Source organism: Tamandua tetradactyla, chromosome 12 (assembly GCF_023851605.1).
Source record: "Tamandua tetradactyla isolate mTamTet1 chromosome 12, mTamTet1.pri, whole genome shotgun sequence".
In the NCBI taxonomy this organism is placed as follows: Eukaryota; Metazoa; Chordata; class Mammalia; order Pilosa; family Myrmecophagidae; genus Tamandua; species Tamandua tetradactyla.
Window position 1 is genome coordinate 41,213,205 of NC_135338.1, and position 17,183 is coordinate 41,230,387.

Here is a 17,183-nt window from a genome sequence, read left to right on the forward strand (position 1 = left end):
TCCATTTCTTTCAGAATCTACCTTTCCCTCATCTTGCTCTCCATTTGCACTTCTATTGAGCTGTGCATTGCCCCTTTTCTTGCTTTTATAAGTTGGGCACTGTGCTGCTGATCTGAAAATTCCATAAATATGGTTTTTCCACAGAGCTCTTGAAGGTAGGAACCAATGCTAGGTCTGACACATAGTAGGTACACAGATTTTCATTGGAAGTAATAAGTGAATAAATTCTAATTTTAACACAAATGAAAAAACTGAGGCTCAGAGAGCTAGCCATTCACTGTTCAGGTAGTATAGTTCTAGTTAAGGTCAAGGAAAATGTATATACAATAGTGAGCTAGTGGATGCAGAATGCTCTCCACGCTATACGACTAGTATCAGGTGTTACCTGATGTATGGGCTGGAGCCCAGGGTAAGACTTTCTGGTAAAGATGGGGCTTGAACAGGATGAGAGACAATCGGGAAGGTTGAGTGGGAGGAGCAGGACATTCTGGGCAGGGGGCAAGGTGCAGAGGCAGGAGGTTTATGGGTTCTTTTCTTTTGGGTACATGGTCCGGGAATCGAACCCGGGTCTCCCACATGGAAGGTGAACATTCTACCACTGAATCACCCATGCGCCCTGTGCTGGTTTGAAAGGAAGTATGCCCCCCTAGAAAAGCCATGTTTTAATCAAAATCCCATTTCATAAAGGTAGAATAATCCCTATTCAATACTGTATTTTTGAAATTATGATCAGATTATCTCCCTGGATGATGTGATTTAGTCAAGAATGGCTGTTAAACTGGATTAGGTGACGACATGTCTTCACGCATTTGGGTGGGTCTTGATTGGTTTATTGGAGTCCTATAAAAGAGGAAACATTCTGGAGAAAAGAGATGCAGAGAGAGCAGAACGACATAGCCATGAGAAGCAGAGTCCACCAGCCCAGCGACCTTTGGAGATGAAGAAGGAAAACCCCTCCCAGGGAGCTTCATGAAACAGGAAGCCAGGAGAAGAAGCTAGCAGATGACACCGTATTCACCATGTGCCCTTCCAGATGAGAGAGGAACCTTGACCGTGTTCACCATGTGCCTTCTCACTTGAAAGAGAAACCTTGATGACTAAGAAAAACCCTAGAATGAGCTGAGAATTAACATCAAGAGATTGAGAGAACCTTCTCGACCAAAAGGGGGAAGAGCGAAATGAGACTAAGTGTCAATGGCTGAGAGATTCCAAACAGAGTTGAGAGGTTATCCTGGAGGTTATTCTTACGCATTAAGTAGATATCACCTTGTTGTTCAAGATGTAGTGGAGAGGCTGGAGGGAACTGCCTGAAAATGTAGAGCTGTGTTCCAGTAGCCATGTTTCTTGAGGATGATTGAACAATGATATAGCTTTCACAGTGTGACTCTGTGAATGTGAAAACCTTGTGTCTGATGCTCCTTTTATCTACCATATCAACAAAAGAGTAGAACATATGGAATAAAAATAAATAATAGGGGGAACAAATGTTAAAATAAATTTAGTTTGAAATGCTAGTGGTAAATGAAAGCAAGGGGTAAGGGGTATGGTATGTATAACTTTTTTTTCTCTATTATCGTTTTATTTCTTTTCCTGTTGTCTTTTTATTTCTTTTTCTAAGTCGATGCAAATGTTCTAAGAAATGATGAATATGCAACTATGTGATGATATTAAGAATTACTGATTATATATGTAGAAGGGAATGATATCTTATTGTTTTGTTTGTTGTTAATTTTTTTTAATTAATAAAAAAAAAAGAGAGAGAAACCTTGAACTTCATCAACCTTCTTGAACCAAGGTATCTTTCCCTGGATGCCTTTGATTGGACAGATGTATAGACTTGTTTTAATTGGGACATTTTCTCGGCCTTAGAACTAGCAATTCATTAAATCCCCCCTTTTAAAAGCCATTCCATTTCTGGTATATTGCATTCCGGCAGCTAGCAAACTAGAGCACATCCGGTTTATGGATTCTTTAGGAGACATATGTGGAACCAGTTTGGCTGTAGAACTTTGAGCTCTGGCAGATGAGGCTGAGGATTTCAGCAGATGCTCAACTGGCAAGCACGGATGATGATCTTTTGTCATTTGCATTATCCTGGTCATTGATTCTGTGATGCAGTGGGTGCTGTAGTACATGCACCACCAGATGTCCCCTTCAGGATGAGGGCACACCCACCACAGCTGCCATGTGTGTTGGCTGCAGAGGGCTCATAGTTGGAGTCCTTTCCTGGGAAGGGAGCTGCTTCATTCAAGGTTGTACCCCTTGTGCACTGACTAGTTTGTTGGGGGTACAAAGGCACAGTCCTCTCCCTTAGGATTGGCCAACTCTGAAGAGCCATCTCAGCTTCAGAGCTCCCAATGGGATGGGCCGAGGTCTCTGCTGCAGTTCAATGTCACCCTTTGTCCAGTTCTGCTCTTCATTCTCTTGAGGGTATGGTTGGTTAGAGCACTGGAAGCTTTAGAGTCTGTTTCCTAGGGAGCCTGACCTTCAACAGTGTATTACTTGTCTGTGGTTTTTGTAACAGATTACCTCAAATAATAGAAACGTGTTTTCCATAACAATTACGGAGACCAGAAGTCTGAAATCAGGGTGTCAGCAGGTCTCTGCTCCCTCTGAAAGCTCCAGGAGAGACCCTTCCTTGCTTCTTCCAAATTCTGGTGGCTGCAGGCACTCCTTGGCTTGTGGCTGCATAACTCCAGTTTCTGCTTCATCTTCACATAGCCTTCTCTTCTCTGTATCTTCTCATATAAGAACACTTGTCATTAGATTTAGAACCCACCTGGTTAATCCAGGGTAATCTTATCTTAAGATTCTTAACTTAATCACATCTGCAAGAGGCTTTTTTTTTTTTACGTGTAAGGGGACATTCACAGGTACTGATGTTTAGGGCTTGGACAGTCATTTTTGGAATACACCATTCAACGCACTATAGACAGTTGATCCAGAAGTGCTCCTAGGAAGCAGCAGTTTGGTTTGAAGCGAGTGGCAATGAAAATCCTGCTGCTGGTGGCAGATGAAGTCATTTGAGGCCTTGGTGTGCTGCAATGGTCTAATTATTAGAATTTCCACTAGTGAGGAGTTGGAATGGATCAGCAGTGAGAGAGGATGCACTGGTGGGCACACCAGCTCAGGCACTGTGAAGATTTGATTGAATGGCTCTGCTAGGAGCTATTTGCTGGCAAGACGATGAAAGGCTGAGGGTGATCAAGGGCCAATTTAAGGCAAATATGCAAGCCAGAGGCCCTTCTTGGTAGATATGTTCTTCCACCTCTTGCACCCGGAGGGCAGGGGAAAATATGAGCAGGCCTAATATGTAATTACAAGGATTACCAGTCTCCAGGGAAGGCTGAATGCACCACCCAGCAAGTCCATCTGGACAGTTCAGGATCCTGAATGGGAGGAAAGAGCACTCTGACCCTCAGGCTGGGACATCTGGGCTGATGCATTCAGAATTTTTTTAATCCTTAGAAGCACCTGCACATTTGAGCCTGCATAAGTGACCCACTCATCTCTGCAGTGGTGTGAGGCTTGAGAGGTGTAGAAGCCTGGGTCTAAGATGGACTAGAAATGAAAGAATGTGGCAGACAGTGTGAAGAGACGAGGTTTGTGTTCTAATGGTCATTAATGCTCCAGTGGTTTCTTGTAATTGTACCCAGACTCCTAGGAGAAGGAGACAATTTAATACTTTAATGAATAAGGTATTGTAATAGAAATAAATGTAGTTTGTCTATGTACGGATTAAGTGTAGTAAATTTTATATGTCCTCAAGATACGATGCATTTTTCTCTTTCCTATTTTCCAATTTCCACTTTCAGTTTTATTTCATGAATTGATAATAACAATTTTCACAACAGTGATTAAACTAATAAATAACATTGTGCATTAGGGCAGGAGAATGAAGAATATACATTATAAGTGATAGTTTATTTATGATACTTTCTCTACCTACCTTTTATACTCTCCCAGCAAGGTACCTGGGGTTCTAAAAAAGCTGCTACAAAAATACACCCACCATACCATCACATAGGTGATAATAGCTACATATATTTTTACCACAAATAAGTAGTTTTCCAAACGACAGTATATATAAAAAAGGTAGCCTTGGGATAAAAATCATTAGAGATGGTGGACATTTATGAAATCTATATACTACTGAAACTTGGTTTTATGAATTTCAAACTCATTTTGGATATTTTTGGAACATAAATAGACAAAAATCTCAGTAACACTTTATTAACAGAGGTTAAAAAGTATATTCACATGGCTTGTTTTTCTGACAAAGCTATTCATCAGCTTATAGATGTCTCAATATTTTGGACCAATACATTAAGAAAAAAACTTTTGGGGGGCAATGTAGGTTGCAAACTATTTTTCTATTTAAGTTTATTTGAAAAAATTACCATTATTCTTTTACTACCATCATTTCATAAAAAGAACGAACCTTTTAAAACCAAAAAGGTAGAAAGTATGTAATCTCATAATGAAAGACTCTACATTTATCCAGTAAATAAAAAAAAGTTAGCTTCATGAAAAACTCTTGGTTGTCTCATATATCTTATTTCACTGGGGATCAGTGAAAAATTTTGTCAAGCCTGGCATTGAGGCTATGCATGGGCAGAAGTTTAGGAGCCACTAATGTAATACATTCCTATAAATTAGATTTATGAAAGCATATCACAGGGTGACTTGCTTGTTCTGAGGCAGCTGTTCTCCCACAGTAGAATCAGAGTCACCTGGAGGGCACCTTAGACCTCTGATTGCTGCTCCACCCCCAGAATTTCTGAGTTGTGGTGGGAGGGACAAAAAAGTGTATTTCTAACAAGGTAAAACTTATGCTACTGTTTGGAGACCACACTTTAAGAACCACTGCTCTTTGCTGTTAAAAAAAAAAGAAGAAATTTGCTAAAATGTATTTCCTGTTTTCTAGGAACTTTATACTGAATTTGCAGACTTCCTTCTTATCACTTAAAAAGTCAGTTCAGGGCGGGCCATGGTGGCTCAGTGGCAGACTTCTCCCCTGCCATGCCGGAGACCCAGGTTCGTTTCCCATGCCTGTCCATGCGAAAAAAAAAAAACAAGTCAATTCGGACTGCTGCTGCTATTTTATAGAACATAAAATGCAAATATCTTGCCCAACTGTTTTCATGGCCTCGGGTTCCTCTATCACCTTGTCCTTTGGGTGAATGGTGAGATATCTTTATAGAGCCAGTTTAACTATCATTTCCTCTTTCTTTAATCTCCCAGGTAGAATTCATCTAATCTTTATCTCTCTCTATCAATCTAATCTATTTTAACGTATCCAGGTCACCATTAGATTCTGGGCTTGAGAACAGGTACTGTGCAGATCATTTATCTTTGTATCCTCCCATCTAGTATCATGCCCGGCATCAATTTTTCCCATCTGTTTGGTACATCATGCAAACAGCCCAATTAGTGAGTTGAGCATTCATCTAGTGGATTCATCGCTATACATGGTCTGGATTATTAAGGCTGAATATCCGCCTCCCCTCGCCCCGTAATCTATAGTGTAGTGTTATTTTCCTTTAATTAAGTAGCTAATTGCTTAAGCTCCCCACTTTTCAAAAAAGTGTCTACTGTGGGGGAACCCTGTGCTAGCCAATATGTCAAACCTTGAAGCAAAAATATGGAAGTCCCAGTACCCATTTTTGCCAAATGCTAGCATAACTGGCTTCCCTAGACTAGAATTCTATTCCATATATCCCTGGCAAAAGTTTACATATGATTGGCACAAGCACTGGGGTGCATCAAAATGTGGTGCTTTAGACATCCAAATTCCAAAACTCTTTAAGGTTCTTTTGAATACAAAAAATATATCCTATATTTCAATTCAATATAGAAATTGAAAGCTGAAGTTAACTAAACCACCCAAGCTTCCCAATGGCCCAGAGCCCCATTTCTCTCTGTTTCTTATGTACTGAATTTCTTTTGAAATCAGGGCATAATATAATGGGATAACAAAAATATTGACAGATAAAAACACATGCAAATTTGTAGGCTATTTTTCACCTTTATTTTCATGGATTTGTTTTTGCCCTTTTAGCCAAAGTTTCAAGATCAGTCTCTTGATGGTGTGAACACAGGAAAAGTCTGCTTTACTGCAGAAAAGTATTATAATACAATAAACTTGTATTATATTTACTGCTCTTTCCAGGTCCATGGAAACAAAGATGAATAAGACAAACATTTGGGCTGTGAACCTTGGCTAAGGAGCAGAAGAAAGATAGGCAGAAATAGTGAGAGTTGGGGTTCAGAGTTTTTAAGTCATTTCCTGTTACCAACATAAAATGCAACATTTCTCTAAATATCATAAGTTAAGTGAACTAGAGAGGGCAACATTTTATTAATACTGGTCAAATGACACCATTTTCCATAATACTTAGTGAACAAGCATATTCCATTACTCATCAGGCATGTTTAGAATGCTTGGATGCTTTCATTTTAGTAATGTAGGGTGCTCGGCCCTCAAACAGAACTGCACAGTTAATAAGCATTTGTTTAAAGTGCTTTGTTACATTTCCTTCAAAGGTGCCTACAAAATGCCATATGCTATTAGGAGCAGCAATCCTTGTTGGGTTTGTAGACAATGCAATTATGGAAAATACCCAGAAAGAAGATGTGAAAAGAATACCATTAAATAACCAAGTAGCTCTCTACTCTTATGAATGTTTAAATAGGGTCTAGCTTGTGAAATTTCTGGTCAATGACTGCAAAATAGGTTTGTTTATAGAACATACAATTATTGAGATTGTTAAGGGGTGAGAAAAATAAACAGCAAGCTCCCTTCTAAGAGTGCCTTAGGAGGTTCAGGGGAAGGAAACAGATGAGCAAATTTCTCCCTGGCATTACTTGATATGATGGACTTTTCTATGCTTAAGGTAAGAGCAACATCACCAAATAATATCCTGTTACTTCTTTTATCATTTTGGCCCACAGTGAGTTCATTTCTCTTTGAGTTTTATGGCCTTTTCTGCCTGCCACTTTCTTGTCAATTATATGTATGTATCTACATGTTTACCTCTCTTTCTCTCTGTCGCTCTTGCTCTCACTTTCTCTCTCACTCTGTCTCAGCATAGAGGGAGGAGACTTTGCTCTTTACCCCCCCCCCCCACTGATTGGCCATGTTTACTCGTGGACAGGGCAACTGCATGTGAAAACACAGTTTCCCACGCAATTATTAGGACCATCCATTTTTATTCTGTTCTCCTCTCTCCTATGGGTAACCAGTGGACCCACCCCTCGTTGACTCTTCTACAATGCCAAGATTTGGGTTTGGGTTTAGGAAGATGGAAAAGACCATTTGGCTTTCAGACAGAACATAATTTCAGCTAATTAAAAATATCATGGATTTTCAATTCTTATTTGTCATCAACCCTTGTGTGAGGGCCTCACAGTGTGGAAAGGAGGCTGGATAAGGCAGGATTTGGGCATTCCTGGGTGTCTGTAGCCAATATCATTGTCTTAAACCTCATGCAACTGCTGATAATACATACATAAATATACATATATATTAGCTTTTCCTGGTATGTGTGTCATTCATTCATTCATTGCCAAACTTTTATTGAGGACTTTCTACTAGATTCCACTAAACCATAAATTCCTGGAAGGGTAGGTATCTTAAGCTTCTTTGTAGCTTTCCTCTTCCCCTCCTTACCCTAGAGTCTAGTGAGGTGCTGTACATTTTGCAAGGACTCTGTAATTATTTCTGAGTAAATAGAAACCCCAAATAAAGTCCAAGCTTCCAGAGAAGATTTCAGACCAGAAGATATGTATTGGGTAGAAGAGGAGAAACCTAGCAATTATTGAGTATGTATGTCCGTGACTTTGCTAGATACAGTATGCATACTATTTTCAAGCAGCTCTGCCAAGTAGACTCAGAATATGGTTCAGGGATTTAGAAAGGGACTGTTAGAACTTCCCATGGAGATAGTTCCTGAGTGAGAACCATCTCAGCACACATCAAGTATTGGTTCTTGGAATGAGGGTCCACGTGAATGCCCTATTTGAGAGCCAGAGGTAAGATAGAAGAGGTATACTGGGAAGTCCTGGATTGCAAATGCGCTGCAGTGGGAAGGCTGAAGGGAAAGGAGAATGGGGACCTTGCCAAGAAGAAATAAAGAGAAGAAAGACAGGACAGGTGGTTCGGAACAAGTCTCACTTTTTCTCATGCCCCCAGTGAATCAGTGAAGGGAACTGTTGGGCACACAGGAATTATTATCCTCATTTAGGGTTCTGGGTCAAGAGACGCTCAGGATACTTCTAAGGCTGCCAATAGATAAAAAAGGATGAAGAAATATCTGGAAAGTTTATAAAAAATTAGATTATTTTTTTAAAGCCCCTTATTTATTTAACAATATTATCCATTTTTTGTATGCTTGAATAAATACATTTTCCAGTAAAATGATTTAAAGCAAATATGAGAAGTAAGTAGCTTAGAAAAGCATTTTCTGAATTTATAACAAATAGAATGTTTCCCTTTAAAAATAAAATCTTGGCTGATGAAGTAAAAGGGCCCTCAAACCGAGGTATAAAAATATGGAAAAATTTGCATGACATCCTTGCACAGGGGCCATGTTAATCTCTGCATCTTTCTAATTTTAGTGTGTGCTGCCTGTGCTGGTTTGAAAGGAAGTATGCCCCCTAGAAAAGCCATATTTAATCAAAATATCATTTCATAAAGTTAGAATAATCTCTATTCAATACTGTATGTTTGAAACTGTGATCGGATCATCTCCCTTGATGATGTGATTTAGTCAAGAATGGTTGTTAAACTGGATTAGGGGATGACATGTCTCCACCCATTTGGGTGGGTCTTGATTGGTTTACTGGAGTCCTATAAAAGAGGAAATATTTTGGAGAATGACAGATTCGGAGATACCAGGGAATGCTGCAGCACGACGAAGCAGAGAGTCCATCAGCCAGCAACCTTTGGAGATGAAGAAGGAAACGCCTCCCGGGGAGCTTCATGAAACAGGAAGCCAGGAGATGAAGCTAGCAGATGATGCCGTGTACGCCATGTGCCCTTCCAGATGCAAGAGGAACCCTGACTGTGTTCACCATATGCCTTCTGACTAGGGAGAGAAACTCTGAACTTCACTGACCCTCTTGAACCAAGGTATCTTTCCCTGGATGCCGTAGATTGGACATTTCTATAGACTTGTTTTAATTGGGACATTTTCTCGGCCTTAGAACTGTAAACCAGCAACTTATTAAATTCCCCTTGTTAAAAGCCGTTCCATTTCTGGTATATTGCATTCTGGCAGCTAGCAAACTATAACACTGCCGAAGCGAGCACTGGATGATTTTTTAAAACCTTTTTCTTTTTAAACAACATATATCTATATTCTACTTGAATACAATGTCAAAAATCTTTTAAATTTGAGGCCTGGACCAAATGCCCCTGGATTGTCTCTATCCTTATACCATAGAAAGGAAGATTGAGGCTCAGAAAGAATGAATGGTTTAAGGTTACACTAGTAGGTAATGGAGATAGGATTTACACCGGGGTCCACTTGATTCTGAAGTCCCTCCCTTTATTTATTTATTATGATGATTTTTAACTGCACTCTATTGTCAGTCAGGCACAGGATCAGACAACGACAAGGGGTTAGGGTGTTCGGAACAGCCTACTGTCGGACCATCGTCTACAGAGTCCGGGTGGCTGTCCCCACCAAAACTGCTGCCCTGCTGGGTGCCTCCTCTTGCAGACCAGATGAGAAATGTATTTAGTACTCATATGGAGTTTGATTCTGCCAGATAAGAGAAACTGCTACTGTCCCAAAGCAGAATAAAGTGGTCCAAAGAAGCCAAACAAAGTCCTTAATGACTTGGCAATTAAGGCAACACTTTTTTGCAAGAAGAAAACATGCAAGCTCTTTCAAATGATATGTTACTTGCTTAATTAAAGCAGAATCTTTTATTTTTAAAGCCATTGATAATGGAATCCTAAATGAATCGAAAAGGACATCTAGTCTGGTAATAGCCCAGGAAGAAAATTCATCATGACTTGTGAAGTCCTATTAAGAGGGATTGTGAAAACGTTTGAGTCACTCTCTCAGTTTGGGTCCCTTGAAAGTAGAGCTGAGTTAAACACTAGGTGAAGGAGTTTATCTGGGAGGTGATCCCAGGAAACACCAATGAGGGAGTGAGGAGGTAAGAAAGGGAAGGGAGAAGAGTCAATAAAGTTGTGTTAATAAGCAAGCCATTACTGTGGGTAACTAAATTGCCCTGCTGAGACGGCTAAAGATGGGATGTTTATTAACCTATTGTTTGAGAGATGCCTCTGGGGCCATTAAATCCCAGGCACTTCCCAGGGTGTTAGAGACCTTCAGATAGAGAAGCAGAGAGATGCCCCCTGGAGGTGGGAACTGCAAGGCTGTCTGCATGGATGAATGAGATGGGTGGGAACCATTCAGCTGCAGCTGCTGGCATTTGTAAATGTGGGCTAAGGGGATATGGGATGGAGCATCTGTTACAGACTTTTGTAAGGTATCATTCGTCTAGACTAGCACAGTCCAATATAATACAATGCAAGCCTCAACTATGGGCCATATATGTAATTTTTAAATTTCTGGTAGCTACACTGAAAAAAGTAAAAAAGAAACAGGTGGAATTAATTCCATTAATACCTTTTATTAACTCATTATTTCTAAAACATTATTTCAACATGTATTCAGCATAAAAAATTATTAATGAGAAACATGGCTTTGTTTTTTTACTAAGTCTTTGAAAACTGGTGTGAATTTTACACTTATAGCACATTTCAATTTGGACCAGCCCCTTTTCAAATGCTCAATAGCTACATGTGGCTTTTGGCTACCACACTGGATCACACAGTTCTAGATGAATATAAGAAGGACACTCATTTGAGAATGGCATATGAAATCATATATGATTTCCTTTAAAATAAGATTCATTATTATGATCTTCCCAAATATTTTAGGGTTATCCTATTGGATTTTGTGAACATCACTGAGTAGCATCCCTTTATAATTTGTGAACCATTTCAGGAACTTTCTCTGTTCTTTTTTTTTTAATTTTTAATTTTTTATTGACAACTCTTCACACACATGCAGTCCAAACATGGTGTGCAATCAATGGCTCATAATATCATCACATAACTGTGCATTTGTCACCATGGTCATTTTTAGAACATTTCCATTTGATTTCAGATCCCCTTTCTTCACTTTATGTGACAAGTACTGTCATGATGAATTTTTCTTGAGAATGCTGATGGGAGAAGGCTTCCTAGTTTCTCCCACCATCACAATTTACAGCTCAGGACCCATAACCAGGGCTTATCATGGACGGCTGGGGAGCAGGGGTAAGGCAGGAGCACTATTTGGCCTGGCCTCTCAAAGGTTGAAGTTCTACCTGTGGTCACCGTATTAAAAAAAAAATTGCTCATTTGTTAAATTTACACATTTAAAATACTTTACAGCTTTTTGCAAATCTCCCCCCCCTTTTGCATTTCTTTCTGTCTTAAAAAAAATCCAGGAACCCCCACTCCCCCCAAAAAAGGTCCTAGGCCTCTCTTCATAGGTGGAGGTGTGACAGATACCCTTAGTTGGGTGATCTCACTTTCATTTTCAACATCCTTTTCTCTTTTTGTCTCAATTAGAGAGACTGTTAAAGAAAAAAACAGAGGAAACATTGATTTTCTAGTCTTAACAGTCAGCAGCGGCGTTGTCACAACGGTGCTGGACAATGAGATAAAAGCAGAAATCTGCTGGTGCTACTTCTTCCCCTTCTCCCTTATTTCTTTCTGGAATGCAGACACTATGGCTGGCAATGTGGCAGCCATCTGGCAGCCAGGAGGCAGTCAGCATAAGGATAAAAGCCAGGAAGCTAAGAATGGTAGAGCAAAACATGGATGAAGACTTGGTATCTGCTGGCATCTGGGGGCTACACTGCTGACCCTGGAAGCACTTTCAGACTTTTGTTATACAAGACAAATACTACCTGGTATAGTTAAGCTGCCATCAACTGAATTTTCCAATACTTGCAGCCAAATGCATTCCTATCCAATATCTGATAGAGGCCCTGACAAAACCACCGCTGGAAAGAACTTTCACTAGATATTTGCTTTCTTGCTGCTCCCTACAAGTGAGTAATTAAGCACTAATCCACAAACACAAAACAAATATCCAAGTCTGAAGTTAGCAAGTCTCCAGAGATCTAATTAGACATCTCAAAACTTTGAAAGGCATAAACTGATCAAAGCATTTACCTTTGTGTTCCTGCCTGAAGTCCCTCATTTAAATAATTATAATTTCTTCTTCGAATGGTCACTCTTTTCATTTAAAGGGGACCAAAAAAAATCACCTAAGATCACTTATAGTTGGGTCCTAAGGTCTTGCCTAGAGCATGGCACATAGAAGACAATTAGGAAATGTTGATAGGATTGACACATCGATAATACTGTGCAAGTAAAAATAACTTCTCATCCAGATTTGTTCATTTTTATCTCTTTTTGGAAAAGCTCCCTTTGATATTTAACAGGCTGTCTCAGCCTGTGGTCAATATTAGCCCAGATAGTAACTGCCCCAAAGATGCCTGCTGGTGTTTGAGACTTTCCCATGGGGGAGAGACAGAAGGAATAGGCAACCCAAATTAGGGAATTATTTTTCTCGGAAGACTTCCCCCCTCCCAGTAAGTGCCAGCACTTCTAGTAACTATTACTAAGGAGTTGGTAGTCTCCATTTTATCTTTATTATTTTTTTTGGACAAATAACCTAAATGACTACTTTTTAGAACCATGTGGAAGTTTTCTCCCTTCTGTGTATTAGTGAACTACAAGGCACCTGCTTTCGGAGGGTGACAGTCTCAGGGTTCAGATTTGGAGTCTGTCAGTCAGGGTTCTCCAGAGAAGCAGAACCAACAGGCCATATGTATATATATATATATTTTTTTTTTTCAGGACCATATGTATATTTATTAATAGATTTATTTTGGCTCACAATTGTGGGGACAACAAACTTGAAATTTGCAGGGTGGGCCAGCAGCCCGGAAACTCAGACAAGGGTTGATGTTGTAGCTTTGAGGCAGAATTTCTTCTCTTAGAAACGTCCGTTTTGTGTCCTTAAGTCTTTCCAACCGATTGGATGAGACCCACCCATTATTGAGGATAATCTCCTTTAGTTAAAATCCACAGATTGTAGATGCTAATCACATCAACAAGATAACTTCACAGCAACATCTAGGCCAGTGTTTGACCAGACACCTGGACACCTGGACCTTCACCTAGCCACTTTGACACATGAAATTAACCATCACAGCATCCCAAACAGGAGGATCAAAATCCGATCTAAAACTTTCTGACCAAACCCACCTTCCCTCTATGTGTGGTTGTTAAAATAGAACTTCTCTGTTGGCTTACCCAAATTCTCTATGGTTGTCTCTGAGAGCAAAAACCTACAGGCTTCGGAATTGGCTTTTACTATTAGGTCATTGCTTGTGATCGTTGAGCTTTCATAGGTGCAACTTAACTTTCGGTTGGAACAAATATACTAGCTGTCTGACCTTGGATAAGTTACTTAACTGTTTCTTCATCTTTTAAATGGGAATTATGATAGTAGTAATCACATTGATGTGTTGTGATCATTAAATGAGATAATATATGTACAGTATTTAGCATAGTGCTTTGCATGGAGTAAATACTCAATAAATGTTATCTGTTATCAATAACATTAATATTACTAAGTTATTGATTGATTATAAATAATCAATAATTACTAATAAAATAAAATTGGCTTTCTCTTTTGAATTTGTTTTAAATTAAGGTAATAGTACTGACTTGTCTTTAGGAAGACGTTTCCTCCATGTTCTTTAAAACAAACGATTAAAATGAATTACACAGAGTCTCTTTGGTTTTCTCATTTGATCTGGTGAATGGTCTGTTTTGAAACCATGTCCAAGACTAGAACATTAATTTGAAGGAAGCAGTTAAAAGCTTCCTCTCCAAGTCATCTTAAAAAGTAATGGTAAGTGAATAATTCGAATTCAACTTTCCCTCCTGTTTTAGTTTTCCAGGGCTGCCGTAACAAATTACCACAAACCGGGTGGCTGGAAACAACTGAAATTTATTGTCTCCTGGTTCTGGAGGCTAGATTCTGAATTTGTAGGGGAGAATCGTCTTTGCCTCTTCCTAGCTTCTGGTGATTTGCTGGCACTACTTGGGCTTCAATCTTTTTCTCAGTTGCCACATAGCATTCTCCCCTGTGTTTGTCTATGTCCAATTCTCCCCTTCTTATAACAACACCAGTCACGTTGGATTAAGGCCCACTGTAATGGTTCGGGCTCATCTTAACTAATAACACCATCAAAGACTCTATTTCCAAATAAGGCCACATTCACAGGGCTGGAGGTTAGGACTTGGGAGCGTGTCTTTTTTTGGAATGCAGTTCAACCCATAACACCTTTTCTAATCAATGTAACCCATGCAGACTATCTAAATCAGTTTTAGAACATCTGTATTTTTGAGACTTATTCAATTTTGTCTTCATAACTTTGCTGAAATGGAAATGGGATTCCTAATATCCGAAGAAACCTCATCTATTCCTATTTCTGACCCTGTTTGGACCTGAATGGCAGAGGATGGCTTGGCAGTCATGGAAGAACAAAGTTGTTCCACATTTTTAGAGTTGAAAAAGCCTAGCCTTCAATGCGATCAGATGCTGGGAATGGGGGAGGAGGAGAGGTTCTTTGTTTTGCTCCAACTAGTTTACCTTGAGTCTGCAGCTGGTTAGAGTTTCTAAGAGGCTGTTAGTTCCAATTAATTTGGTATATGCTCTCGTATGTGTGCTTGATGAATTGAGAGGCAGCAGTGACTTTATCTGTGCACCAGCCATAAAATTTCCATTACTTTTCTTAATGAATTTTACATTTGATTCTGAAAGCTTTTAAAAAGTTACTTATTTGTTTTTCAGTGCCTTCCTCTCCTCCTTCTATATAATTCGTGCCAAATAAGAACTGTGCTCAGAGAGAGATTGGATATTTCTATAACGCATTTTGCAGTCAGAGTGAGGAAACTTGATTGTGATAAAGCAGTGTGTTTGAGAGCAAAGCCAGGGATGCTTTGCCCTTCCTAATGTCCAGATGACACATATTGTCACACTTCTCTTGGGCTCCAAAGCAGGATAAAATATGATGTCCCAGTTGAGGAAGTTGGGTATAGATTTTCCAGAGAGTTCAGTTATCCACTGCAGAGGAAAAGGCAGTAATCTATGGAGCAAGTTGTGGGTGAGGAATATAGATATTCTGCTGCAATAATAATGTCAAGTTTGAGCTCCCACTCTTGAGCTCTGTACTTCCTTTCTGCAAAGATGGCAGCATGATGAGAATACTGGGTACTGTGAATCTGAGTCTTGGCAAGAACCATCCCTGAGATTCTTAAATCCTAGAGGGGTGTGAAAGGAGCTAAAAACCCATCCATTTTAAAGCTGCCAGCAATTTTCTTTCTTACAGGATAAAAAGACTGGAGTATACTTTCAAAGCATCCCATTTCCTTATTCTAAAAATGCTACCCAAATATACAATTTTATTAGGTAAATGTAATGCACAATATAATGTGAAAATGTCTTTGAAAGGCTATGACTCTAGGGAGCTAAACTGTGAATGTTTATGCTGTTGGCTTCTTGCATCTTACAAGATTACTTTTTTTAAGAGAAATGCTTCTTTTCTGTGTATTGATTTACAATGCGCTATGCCTAAGGAATGCTACTTGTTTTGGGGGAAGTGTGAGAACTGGAAGAGGGTAGGAAAGACAGCCAAGGTTGATCTTCAACTTGAACCAGAGCACGGCATTAAGAAAGGAGCAGGCTCTCTAAGCCCACTTCTGAAAGTAAAATCATTATCTTCCCCATTATATAGGACATGATGTCCAAGGGAGTGAGTCTCCCTGGCAATGTGGGACATGGCTCCCAGAAATGAACCTAGTCCTGGCACTGTGGGATCAACAATGCCTTACTGACCAAAAAGGGGGAAAGAAATGTAACAAAAAAGGCATCAGTGGCTAAGCGAGTCAAACAGAGTCAAGTGGTTATTCTGAAGACAACCAAATCAATAGGCTGAGCTCTTGATCTTGGGATTTATCCCTGTGAACCTTATTCCTACAAAGGATAGGCTAAGCCTATTTAAAATTATGTATAAGGGCCACCCCAAGAGAGTCTCTTTTGTTGCTCAGATGTGGCCTCTCTTTCTAAGCCAACTTGGTAGGTGAACTCACATGTCTCTACGTGGGACACGACTCCCAGGCATGTAAATCTCCCTGGCAATGTGGGAGAATTTTCTAGGACCCAGCATCATGGGGTTGAGAAAGACTTCATGATCAAAAGGGGGAATAGCGAAATGTGACAAAATAAAGTTTCAGTGGCTGAGAGATTTCAGAGTCAAAAGGTTACCCTGGGAGTTATTCTTATACATTAAATAGATATCTTTTTTTACTATATGGTATATTGGAGTGGCTGGAGGGAAGTACCTGAAATGGTTGAGCTGTGTTCCAGTAGCCTTGATTCTTGAAGATGATTTTATAACGATGTAAATTTTACAATGTGACTGTGTGATTGTGAAAACCTTGTGTCTGATGGTCCTTTTATCCAGGGTATGGACAAATGAGTAAAAAAAATGGATAAAAAAATAAATAAGTAATAGGGGGCATAAGGAATAAAATAAATTGAGTAGATTGAAATACTAGCGGTCAATGAGAGGGATGGGTGAGGGGTATGGGATTATGAGTTTTTCTTTTTATTTCTTCTTCTGGAGTGATGCAAATGTTCTAAAAATGGTCACAATGAATGTCCTAGTTTGCAAGTTGCTGGAATGCAATATACCAGAAACAGAATGGCTTTTAAAAAGGGGAATTTAATAAGTTGCAAGTTTACAGTTCTAAGGCTGTGAAAATGTCCAATGAAGGCAAGGCTATAGAAATGTCCAAACTAAGGTATCCAGGGAAAGATACCTTGCTTCAAGAAGGCCAATGAAGTTCAGGGTTTCTCTCTCAACTGCAAAGGCACATGGCGAAGTCTGCTAGCTTTCTCTCCAGGCTTCTTGTTTCATGAAACTCCACCAGGGTTGCTTGCCTTCTTCATCTCCAAAGGTGTCTGGTTGTGTGGGCTGTCGTGGTTCTTGTGGCTCTGCAGCTTCTTCCAAAATGTTTCCTCTTTTAA

The 17,183-nt window shown here is 39.6% G+C and overlaps 1 long non-coding RNA gene and 1 pseudogene across 1 annotated transcript in view; one reads left to right on the forward strand and one right to left on the reverse strand.

The window, feature by feature from the left end:
• Nucleotides 1–17,183, forward strand: part of LOC143651485 (uncharacterized) — an 88,620-nt gene that overhangs the window by 35,480 nt on the left and 35,957 nt on the right. The gene's annotated exons all lie outside the window — the stretch shown is intronic.
• On the reverse strand, nucleotides 8,548–8,638 carry LOC143652783 (U6 spliceosomal RNA; annotated as a pseudogene).